Below are 12705 nucleotides of genomic sequence, written 5' to 3' on the forward strand. Positions count from 1 at the left end.
TTGTGGAATCAATGGTACGGGATAGAACAGTAGAATTCCTGGAAAGTAACCGTATCATAAAGGACGCTCAACATGGATTTAGTAGTAAACGTTCATGTTTAACGAATTTACTGGACTTTTTTCACGACTTACATAATATGTGTGATAATACCAGGCCAGTAGATATAGTTTATTTTGATTTTCAAAAAGCATTTGATAAAGTTCCTCATAAGCGCCTCCTACATGAAGTAAAAGCTCACGGCATATCAGGTGACCTCGCTGCGAGGATAGAGGATTGGTTGACAGACCGCAAACAGCGAGTAGTGATTAACGTGTCGTGGTCCGAGATGTTGCAAAGAATTGGTTTATAAAGGCTACTGGAAAACTCACAAACATTTTCATATTTTGATTAATAACTACTATTTACATTTCTTACAACTCAAAATTTCTTACTCGCATTCATCTTCAAATCATTCAAAGTTATTAAGTGTTACCTTATATTTCTTCAACATATTCACTGATCAGCGCAGTCATCGTGCAAAACACAGACAATATGAAATGCTCAAACACAACAAATATTCAGTCGGCGCCATTAATGTTCAGTTACAAAAACACACGTGATATCTGCAACACATCACTTACTATAAACATTCCATGACTGAGTAAATCTTCGTACATCATACACACCTGTCATAACAAACATAAAACATCAGTTAAACATCCTGCTCCTCCTTTAATAAGATCATTGATTTATAGACTGCATTACGCTTTCAAACTGCACTTAATTTCAAGTTATTCCACTACTGAATTATTCCACTGGTACACGCTCTAATATACAGTCGTTTGGGACTGCCTGTTTCTCTCAAAAAACTATCGTAATTTTCATAACATTTTACGTATCTACTATTCACATTGCTCATCTATGCATGTGATCCGCCCACAGGCGTTGTGCTTGATACAGAAGCCAGTCAGAGGGTAGGGGCAGTTTGGAGGCGGAGCGTTAAGTGGGCGTAGGCTGACTTGTCCTTCTTGGTGCCTCACGCCTCCTGGCCTACTTTCCCTTTCAAATCCTTTCTCTGCCTCACCCCTGCTATCATTACCGTTAATCCCTCCTTGACCCAGGCTGCCTTCCCAGGTTGTATGGCCGTCTTCCTGTTGTGGAGTGCTTGGGTCCTGTGTCCTTGTTTGTGTTTCCTCGGTTTCCTCGATATCAAGTGCCAATTATCTTCCCTTTCCCGTGTAGTATGATCGTTTGTTATTCTCCATACTTCATTCATCTTCTCCATTTCTTCTTTCTTTTTATTTATTCTACCTTTTTTCCTTTCCTCTTCCTTATTGTTTTGTTTTGTTTTTTCGTTTTTCTTCTTCTTTTTTGACAGTACAATATATATTGTAGTGCGGGGTCACCAGAAACTCTGATTCTTCAAATTGGGTTAATGTAAGCAGTGGCGTTCCTCAATGTTCAATCTTAGGGCAGATCCTCTTCATAATATATATGAATGACATAGATGGAGGAATCAGAAGTAAACTGTCAAAATTCACAGACACTAAAATTGCTAACAAGACTGACACCAAACCAGCGTCAAATTTTGCAAAATGATGCATACACTCTCATTGAATGGTGTGAAACGTTCCTTATAACTTTAATTTTGATAAATGCCACGTATCAAATATTGGAAATAGCAATCGGCAGGAAAATTATAAAAAGTAATCCCCCATCAAAAGTTTGGATCGTGAGAAAGATCTGGGAGCTTTAGTGACAACAGATCTTGAACCAAGCAAACAATGCAACGAAGTCATTGAAATTGCCAATAAATTAATAGTTTTCACCTTCCAATCTGAAAAAAAAAAATCTCACCTTGTACAACTCACTTGTACGTCCTCATTTTGAGTACGATGTACAGTTTTTGTCATCCTGTTATAAAAGGAATATTGAGAGATTATAAAAAAAAAAACAATACGAAATAGAGTAACGAAAATTACTCGAAGGCTTCGCAACAAACCCTACAAGGAACGCCTTAAAGAACGAGATCTATTCTCCCTCTCCAAACGCAGGCTAAGAGGGGATCTGATATTGCTTTACTAAACTTTTAAGGCTTTCACAAATATCAGACCGGAATTCTTCCTAAGATTCAACATGATTTGAGGTACCAGGGGTCACTGCTGCAGGAGTGCGGCGCTCCTTTACGAGAAGTGCACTATTATATTATAGGAGTCGCATGGTAGCCGGAGCCTGATTGACTGATGCCTCTCTTGAAAGCGCCAGGCACAGTATAGAGAACCCAGCAAGCCCACTTTTGTTACACTTTTTTTTTTTTTTTTTCATTTTTCCGCGCATGACGTCACGTTGTCGGAGATCAGGACAGCCATATTCGCCTTTTTTAGGCCAAAATATAATTTTTCACTTTTTTCATGCATTTGGTCTAAGGATATCTAGTTTGCCAAGAATTACATTATTATTATTATTTTTTTTTTTTAATATGTTGCTTATATATGCTCCATTTGGCCATAACAAGTTTATTTAATATGGTAAGTTTGTTCACCGCCACCTAAGACAAAACTTTTTTTTTTCAAGTTGTCGAGTGCACGTATGTTTTCCTTTATTTTCCTTTTGTTACCATGGTTATCCTTACAGTTTTTCCCATTTTCTCTTATTGCTATTGAATAACAATAAGGGAAAATTGGACAAATCAACTGGGTGATGATGCTGATGACGCGCGAGTCCACGGCTGAACTCTGGCGTGTTTTTTTTTTTTTTTTTTTTTTTTTTTTTTTTTCAAGCGGCTGATGTAATTTAAGGCTTCCTATCAACAGCTACCTGTGTTCATGAACAAGCCAGGAGTACGTTGATAGGGTGCTGTCTATGGTAGTACCGTATATTTTGTTATGATGAGTCATTGGTAAACTCGTTTTCCATCCCCCAAAAGCGATCGTTCTGGTTGTTTATATTTATGTCGAGTGGGAAAGAAAAATGTCTAGAGCAGTGTCATTGAACTGTAGGCCCGCGCGCCAGTCGATTAAGTGTGGCCCGCGCGCCAGTCGATTTAGTGTGGCCCGCGTGCACTCATTCATTAATTTTATATGAGGAAAAAAATACTTAAATGATATTCAGCAAAGGTCAAGTGTGTGGAATAATAACGATTAGCTTGTTATGACATTGCTGCTACAATAACATATATCTTGTTTACCGTTGGGGTTTCATGGCGTAGTGACAGTCTTGGGAACCCAGTGTGTGTGGGATGCCAGCGGTCATATCCCATACAAAATACAATAAATAAATAACGTTATGAAAATAATTCACATCACAATTCTTTAATACATACTGGCGTGAACATAAGGTGGTTAAATAGAGCAACTTTACAAAAAAGATGGGGAAGATGGGGAAATAGACCAACTTTAAAAAAAAGAAAAAGGGCCCTCGTGGCCCAGTGGGTAGAGTGATGCACTTTGAGTTTGGCGTGAGGGAAGTGAGGGGCGCGTAGGTTCGAACCCCCCTCTCGGAACTCACAAAAACCTTGAAAGAGCATCCCTCCATCACCATGTGTGATGGAACTGCCCACGGGGAGGAGGGGAGGTGAGTGCGCAGCACCTCCCTACCCCTCCCCAGGGGAGGAAGGCACCGCCTTACCGGCCCCCGGGAGAGCAAGGGAGGTGAGTGCACAGCGCTTCCCTTCTCTCCCCTACCTAACCCTGGCAAGTCTACGGACTACCAGGCAAAAAATAATAAAAAAAAATAAATAAATAAAAAACAAAAAATAAAAAATAAAAAATAAATAAATAAAGGTAAGTGCATAGCACTTCTCTTCTCTCCACCTAACAGAATAAAAAATATAAAGGTGAGTGCATAGCACTTCCCTTCTCTTCCAACCTACCAGGCAAAAGATAGAAAAAAAAATAAATAAAGAATTAAGGTGAGTGCATAGCACTTCCCTTGTCTCCGGCAAAAGATAGAAAAGAAAAAATAGTCTCCTAACCTACCACGCAAAAAAAAAAATAAATAAATAAATAAAATAAAATAAATAAATAAATAAAGATAAATAAATAAATAAATAAAAATAAATAAAAACCTCCTTACCACCTCGGACCTCGGGAGAGCAAGGGAGGTGAGTGCACAGCACTTCCCTTCTCTCCCCAAGTCTACGGACTGCCAGACTAAAAAAAAAAAATATATATAGGTATAAAAAAAATAATAAATAATAGAATAAGTAAAAAAAAAAAAAGTAAATAAAACAATAACAATAAAAATCCTACTCCCCTTTCAATAAAACTGACTGAGTCTGGCAATCAACAATAAATAATAAAAATAAAACAATACCAACTGACTGACCCTGACAACTAAAAAAATAAAATATATATAGGTATAAAAAAAATAATAATAGAATAAGTAAAAAAAAAAAAAGTAAATAAAACAATAACAATAAAAATCCTACTCCCCTTTCAATAAAACTGACTGAGTCTGGCAATCAACAATAAATAATAAAAATAAAACAATACCAACTGACTGACCCTGACAACCCCAAAGACCACCACCCACCTGGGAAGCACGGGAGGTGAGTGTGCAGCACCTCCCTACCCTTCCCAGTCTCCCAGTTTGACTTTGACCACCAATCTGACTCATCCTACCAACTCCAAAGGGCAACTCCAACTGTACAGACCACCAGCACCACCACCCTTCTGATCTCGGCAAGGTGAGTGCGTAGCACTTCCCTGGACTGACCCTGACTGACTGACCCTGGCAACTCCAAAAACAACCAACCTGACTGACTTACAGATATGTAATCACCTAACTGACTGGCCCTGGGGAGCATGGGAGGTGAGTGTGCAGCACCTCCCTACACTTCCCAGTCTCCCAGTTTGACCTGACTCATCCTGGCAACTTCAAAGAACAACTCCAAATGTACAGACCAACAGTACCTCCTACTCTGTGTCCCACTCTGACCCTGATCCATACATCCCTACATCCTACCCTGTCCTGGCTAGGTGAGTGCGTAGCACTTCCCTACCACCTGCCTTACTGACCCTGGCAACCATAAAAACAACCAACCTGACTGACCTACAAATCTTACTGTAATCTGGCAACAGACCACCAAACTGACTGACTCTGGGGAGCATGGGAGGTGAGTGTGCAGCACCTCCCTACCCTTCCCAGTCTCCCAGTTTGGCTTTGACCACCAATGTGACTCATCCTACCAACTCCAAATGTACAGACCACCACCACCACCCCTCTGATCTTGGCAAGGTGAGTGCGTAGCACTTCCCTTGACTGAGTGGGCCTGACTGACTGACCCCGGCAACTCCAAAAACAACCAATCTGACAAATGTTACAAATGTAACCTGGGGAGCATGGGAGGTGAGTGTGCAGCACCTCCCTACCCTTCCCTACCCTTCCCAAAATAAATGAAAAATAAAAAATAAATAAAAACAAAAATAAATAAAGTAAAAACAATAAAACTCCTACTTCCCCCTCAATAAAATGACTGAGTCTGGCAATCAACAATAAATAATAAAAATAAAACAATACCAACCTGACTGACCCTGACAACTCCAAAGACCACCACTCTACCTGGGAAGCACGGGAGGTGAGTGTGCAGCACCTCCCTACCCTTCCCAGCCTTCTAGTTTGACTTTGATCCCCAATCTGACTCATCCTAGCAACTCTAATTGTACCGACCACCACCAGTACTCCCCACCCTGGCAACTGATCCTGGCAAGGTGAGTGCGTAGCACTTCCCGTGACTCATCCTGGCAACTCCAAAGACCCACCATCCTGACCGCCCCTGGGAAGCACGGGAGGTGAGTGTGCAGCACCTCCCTACACTTCCCAGTCTCCCAGTTTGACTTTGACCACCAATGTGACTCATCCTACCAACTCCAAATGTACACACCACCATCACCACCCCTCTGATCTTGGCAAGGTGAGTGCGTAGCACTACCCTTGACTGACGGGGCCTGACTGACTGATCCCGGCAACTCCAAAAACAACCAACCTGACTGATGTTACAAATGTAACCTGGGGAGCATGGGAGGTGAGTGTGCAGCACCTCCCTACCCTTCCCAGTCTTCCACCAACCTGACTTGAATTTTGACTGGGGAGCAAGGGAGGTGAGTGTGCAGTACTCCTACTATCCCCACTCTGAATACCCTATCACCAACCAATTCAGACCACCAAACTGTCTTAGAAGAACAAGAACAGAAAGCAACTCCGTCAGAGCAAGAAGAAGCAGCAGCAGCAGCATTACCGCCATCAGAGGAAGAAAACAAGAAAAAGAAGCAAAGAAAAAGAATTACCACCACTGTTATCGGAGGAAGAAACAGCAGCGTCACCGCCATCAGAGGAAGAAACATATATATGTAAACTACGACTGGTCAAACTTTCTGTGGCACCAGGCTAAGTTCGACCTGTGATGGGTTGTGTTTAGCGACGCCTTGAGATGAGAGGGAAAAAAGTTCCAGGGGTTCATGAAAGGAAAGTACGCTAACAGGGGACTGATTGTGAAAGTGCCAGGCAAGGCTGCTGCTTCAGACATCCACACTTCAACTTCAACTATGCATGCGAGAATATTGCTGTGTTCTTCCTCCTATTCCTCCTCCTTTTTTCTTCCGCAGAAGACTGTCTTATTACTCCGTCCAAAGGCGGCAGTTCTTGTATAAGACTTGCAAACCTGTGTCCACTCATCCCAACTATCCAGAAATATATCTAATCTTCTAAAGGTCTGGCATCACGTGTTCAAGAGATTTATGTGTATTTTTTTATTTTATTTGTGGTGGTGGTGGTGGTGGTGAAGGTGTAAATCTAGAATGAGAGTGAGCGTCTTTGTGTTTCCTCCACCGGGACGAAGAAAGAGAACAGGGATTCCTCATACTCCAGGAATTGCCTTTGTTTCCAGAAAACAATGAATAGTAAAGAAAAATTATTATTTGCTAGTTTTATCAAACTTTCTGTGGCACCAGGCTAAGTTTGACCTGTGATGGGCTGTGTTTAGAGATATCGCAATTTTTCACACTTGAGAGTATATTTCACTCTTATAATGAACGTACAAACTACAGCAGGAAACCAAAATAATGCTAAAAATGGAAGCATGGATTATAGGATGCCAAATGTATAAATACATTAATAGTTTTAATTACCGAAGGAAAGACGGTAATTGTATTTCTTGCTACACATTTATATTTAACAAGTGAAGACAAACGTAGGTTGAAAACCAGCCCGGGAAGGAATGTCTGGCGCGTGGCGTTCCTCAAGGCGTCTTGCCTCGCCGGCACAACAATACATAAAGGACTGAGATGTGAATTAACACTGAAAGAACACTGGCCGGTGAGGTGCTCCTGCAGGGTCGAGGTGGACAGGTGTTTGTCCAGGATGCCTCGTGTTACTTCTCACCGCGTGTTTTATCTGTTGGAGATTATTACACTTAAGTGGTATAAGGGTTATAACAAGAGGGATGTAAGCGAAATTCTTTGGATCAGCATCCAGGGTAAAACAAGAAATAGCAGGTTCAAGCTTGGAAAATTTAAGTTTAGGAAGGAGATAGTAAAAATTGGTTCTTGAATAGAGTGGTAGATGAGTGGAACGGACTCACTAATCATGTTGTTAGTGCTAGGACATTAGAGAGCTTTAAGAGAAGATTAGACAGGTTTATGAATGGGGATAGTAGATGGAAATAGGTAGGTATATTTCATAAAGGGACTGCCACGTGTAAGCCTGGTCGCTTCTTGCAGCTTCCTTTATTTCTTATGTTCTTATGTTCTTATGATAGCCAGTCTTGGTTGACACCATCAGACTCAGACACTTTTTTTTTTCTTTTTGTCTTTAGGGTTTAACACAGTCCTCTGATTTTGTGTTTGTCTTGTCTGATGCAGCAGCGGCGTGAGCTTTTTCCTTCCTCGCGGCCAGACGACGCGGACTGGCTTTTTCCTGCTCCCCCTGACACACTCACAGTTTACCGGTGAGTGAAGGGGACGGAGCTGTTTTTGTAGCGCAGTGTACGTCCTTCCATTTTTAGGTTTACATTTAAGTGAAGCCTGTCATGCTTGCCTATGTTTTTCCATGTGCATGTAAGGTAAGGCTGCTTGGCAAAGTGTCTGTCTCACTGCAGACACTTGCTTTATGCTGTACTGTAATAAACAAGTAATTTCTCAATGTAAAGGAAACAGTGAGTCACAAAAGTGCCTCTCAATACGATGTGGTAATGAAAAGCAGAATATGAAACAAATAGATAGTAAATAAGTGAATAAATAAATAAATAAATAAATAAATAAATAAATAAAAAAATGGACAAATTAATGCATACCTTGTAGAAGTTTTCATACCTGCTGAGCTTACCATAGCAAATACACTGATATGCTACAAAAAATGCACACAAGTATATGAAGATGGAAAAAAAATGTGGGAAGTCTGTCTTGTGTTGTTATTTCTATGGTTACTGCTCTTCAGAATTTGCCATCAGCATGCGTCTCTCCTTCCCCACGCTGACGCTACACAAGACTTTCACCTTTATTCCGTTCCCTTTCAATAGTCCAGGAGTCAAGCAATATCTTCATTCTTTCATCCCTTTCATTGGTAAAACTCTGGAATTCTCTGCCTGTTTCTGTTTTTTCCCCTTCTTGGGACTAGTAGGTTTAAGAGTATTGAGGCACTTCCAGAAACATATTTAGTTTTTTTTTTATTGACTTATTTTTTTTATTTATTTTTGTCTGTATGTGTGGAAGCGGCAACTGAAAAAAAATATTTTTTTTTTGTTCCTCTGTTTGCCATTCGCCAAGAAGATATGAGAGCGTGAGTATAAATAATGGCTATATGCAAATGTAAGAATACCATTTTTTAGTGACTCTAAATTAAACATATATTGCATTGTTTACTCCAGTTTACTCAAGTTGAACCGTCCAATATCTTTTGCATGTAAATGATTTTTGTGTTCAGCTATTTGAATTTTTTATTTCCAAATGCAGCTCCATGTTTTTAAGAAGCACAGAGGGTTGGAGAAAGACAAATCCTTCCTGAATGTTAATAGGTGAATGTTAATAGCAGCAGTAGTAGCAATAGTAGTAGTAGTAGTAGTAGTAGTAGTAGTAGTTGTTGTTGTTGTTGTTGTTGTTGTTGTTTTTGTTGTTGTTGTTGTTGTTGTTGTTGTTGTAGTAAAGAGCAAGATTATTATCTGGAGTGACACCAATTCAGTTTTTGTATAATTTGTATTTACTTACTATTATTCCACACCTTGTCAATCCATGCAAGGAAAAAAAAAATAAAACGTATATTAAAAAAGTGAGAGGCAAGACCAGCAAGTGAAACACGCCCTGCCTTCTCCATAGACTTGACGTGTTTACTGCCGCGCTTCCTGCCTGATAATTATACAGTCTTACTCTGGAGGCGCTTAATGTGGTGCATTTGTATGAAAGAATTTACTTTTTGCCATGAATCTCTCTCTCTCTCTCTCTCTCTCTCTCTCTCTCTCTCTCTCTCTCTCTCTCTCTCTCTCTCTCTCTCTCTCTCTCTCTCTCTCTCTCTCTCTCTCTCTCTCTCTCTCTATCTATCTATCTATCTATCTATCTTTCTCTCTCTGTGACGTGCAACAGTGTGGGTGTCGTGAGCAGAGCAAACGGCCAAATGTGCAGCGACTAGCTAGTGTTTGCGTGCGCCGCGTGGGGCGTGCAGTTTGGATGTCAAAGAAGAATGCAAGTGGTCGGGATAAGGCGGAGGAGGAGTAGGAGCAGTAGGAGGAGGAGGAGGAGGCGTAGCGTAGCGTGGTGTGGATGGCGTGACATCATCATCTGACATCTGGATGGACAGTGACATCATCACCACTATAGTCTCTCCCTTTACGCTGCAACGGAATGATGTGGTAGTGGTGATGTAGTCTGGGATAATGATGTACACTAGAAAAAAATAAATAAAAATCCCAGTAATATCAACAGTTCCATTCTCGTGAAAGGTTTAGTGTTCCTCCATTATTTTCTTCATCTTCAGCATTTCCACTTTATGTTCACTTAATTTGACAAGTGTGTTCCTCGTGTGTCATTTTACACTCCTTCATATCATGATTTATACAAAACTTTTTTTTTTTAACGATATACTCAGTAAAACACTATTCTTTTTTTTGTCTGCCTTCTTTTTGCTATTATGTGTTTTTAGCTACAAGCAAGTTTGTCCAAAAAAAAAAAAATTAATATATATATATATATATATATATATATATATATATATATATATATATATATATATATATATATATATATATATATATATATATATATATATATATATATATATATATATATATATATATATATATATATATCATACTGTTATTTATTCCTTTTCATATCCTCATGCAGAGGACAGTTAAATAAACAATAAATAACAATAAATAGGGCTAAACTTCAGCCTCACCTACTCCATCTCCTTTTAATTTGTCTGTAGAAAGGAAAAAAAATCTAAGTTGCTTTCCCTATTTTCATTCATATAGACCATTAATAATGTATAGGATTAAAATATAGCCTCAATCTCTCTATGCCTTTTTTGCCGTGATATGTTTTGCCCCTACACGCTGGTATGGTCCGCCTGGCCCTCTTCCCCGGCCCCTTCCCCCTGACAGACCCCGCGTGTGGCCGTGAAGTGTGGCTCCCCAAGTGGTCATCCAATATTGCTCTTAAAAATGGTCCCGTGATGCGTCTACAGAATGGTTGCTGAAAGCGGGTTACTTGGGTGGAGGGGAGAGGGGACTGATATGGCTCTCTGGCCTAGAACCCTCTCTCTCTCTCTCTCTCTCTCTCTCTCTCTCTCTCTCTCTCTCTCTCTCTCTCTCTCTCTCTCTCTCTCTCTCTCTCTCTCTCTCTCTCTCTCTCTCTCTCAGCTCGAATTATGATTTCACTGAGTGGTTTAAGAACATATTCACATGTTATTCATGAGCCATCACATCCAGCAGCAGGCAGGAGGAGGAGGAGGAGGAGGAGGAGGAGGAAAGAACACAAAGGAATACAAAGGAATGCAACGGAAGACCATACCTTGAGGTATTGACGAGGCTGTTTGGATAATTATTCTACATTAACTATTATTGGGAGATACAGGATAGTACAGAAGGTTCCTCCCCCACCAATCTCTCCAGCAGAAGCTGACAAGATACAGGAATTGATACCACGTGGTATAGAAAAACCACAGAGAACTTGAGAGAATAGTGAGGGAAAGAGTTGTGGTCTGTCTACTTTTGTTTGTGAGGGAGAGTGTAACTGCATGATAGTTGTGTGATGTGGTGTGTGCGTAGCGCAGGTGAAGGCACAGTTTGGTTGTTGAGGGGTGGTGCAGAATCCTTGCGTTGCGCTTTCCAGGGAAATTACCTCAGAGTGTTACGTCATAATGAATAAGACAAGTGAAGAAGCTTGCTTTCTTTTGAATACCGTCTTTTCGGAAATGTTGATTTTTTTTTTTTCTATTTTGTGCAAAAGACAAAAAAAAAACGTACAATTTATTACAAATTATTAGAGTGAAAAAAATCTACAATTCACCCTAAGGAGGAAGAACAGAAAAATTACGAACTATACCACCACCACCACCACCACCACTACTACTACTACCTCTACTACTACTACTACTACTACTACTACTACTACTACTACTACTACTACTACTACTACTACTACTACTACTACTACTACTACTACTATTACCACCACCACCACCACCACCACCACACCTCACTCTCAACTTCTCCCATTTTCAAGAATTCCTCTCTTCTCTTCCCTTGCTCCACCATCCTTCATCCTCTCTCCCTTACGTTCCATCCTTCCTTTCGCCGACATAATGCTTGCAACAGACGCCCCTCCTCTTTCTCCCCCTCCTCCTCCAGTCCCGTAGCATTAGCAGGGCCTTGTCTCCCCTTATAAGCAGGGATGATTAGTGGAACATGTCGAAATAGCGTTGCCTAGCCGCCGCCGAGTATAGGAGTGTATTGAGGGTGCATTATCTCTAACTGACTGTCTTCAGCCTCTCTCTCACCGCCGCAGTGTTGCATATCTAGCTGTCTTCTACCGCTATTTTCATGCTAACTACTCTTCTGATCTTTCTAACTGCATGCCTTCCCTCCTTCCGCGGCCTCGCTGCACAAGACTTTCTTCTTTCTCTCACCTCTATTCTGTCCACCTCTCTAACGCAAGAGTTAACCAGTATTCTCAATCATTCATTCCTTTCTCTGTTAAACTCTGGAACTCCCTGCCTGCTTCCGTATTTCCACCTTCCTATGACTTGAATTCCTTCAAGAGGGAGGTTTCAAGACACTTATTCATCAATTTTTGACCACTGCTTTGACCCTTTTATGGGACAGGCATTTCAGTGGGCATATTTTTTTATTGGATTTTTGTTGCCCTTGCCCAGTGTCCTTCCTACATAAAAAAAAAAAAAAAATATCTCGGTACAGTGGCGGTGAGCGGGGAGATGGGTCGGTGAGTATGTTCAGGCGCAGATAGAGAAATGTGTTATTGGTCTGACGAATTGATTAATGAATAGGTATCTGGTTGAACAGGTAGATTTACAGATAGATGGCTGGATGGGTAAATGGTTAAATAGATCGACTGGCTGATAAATAGATTGATATATAGATGGACAGATGGATGGATAAATAGATTGATAGATACATGAATAAATGAGTAGGTATATAAGTAGATATAAATATATATAGATGGGTAGATAGACAGTTCAGTAAGTAGAAAATAGATTAGATAAATAGACAGACAGAT

The 12705-nt window shown here is 40.5% G+C and overlaps 1 long non-coding RNA gene across 1 annotated transcript; it reads left to right on the top strand.

The window, feature by feature from the left end:
- Nucleotides 1–2767: 2767 nt before the first annotated feature.
- On the top strand, nucleotides 2768–4744 carry LOC135114910 (uncharacterized). The gene is made up of 2 exons (XR_010275707.1): nucleotides 2768–3553; nucleotides 3631–4744. It is a non-coding gene; the product is annotated as an uncharacterized LOC135114910 (long non-coding RNA).
- Nucleotides 4745–12705: the final 7961 nt, after the last annotated feature.

The sequence above is a fragment of the Scylla paramamosain genome, chromosome 28, assembly GCF_035594125.1.
Source record: "Scylla paramamosain isolate STU-SP2022 chromosome 28, ASM3559412v1, whole genome shotgun sequence".
In the NCBI taxonomy this organism is placed as follows: Eukaryota; Metazoa; Arthropoda; class Malacostraca; order Decapoda; family Portunidae; genus Scylla; species Scylla paramamosain.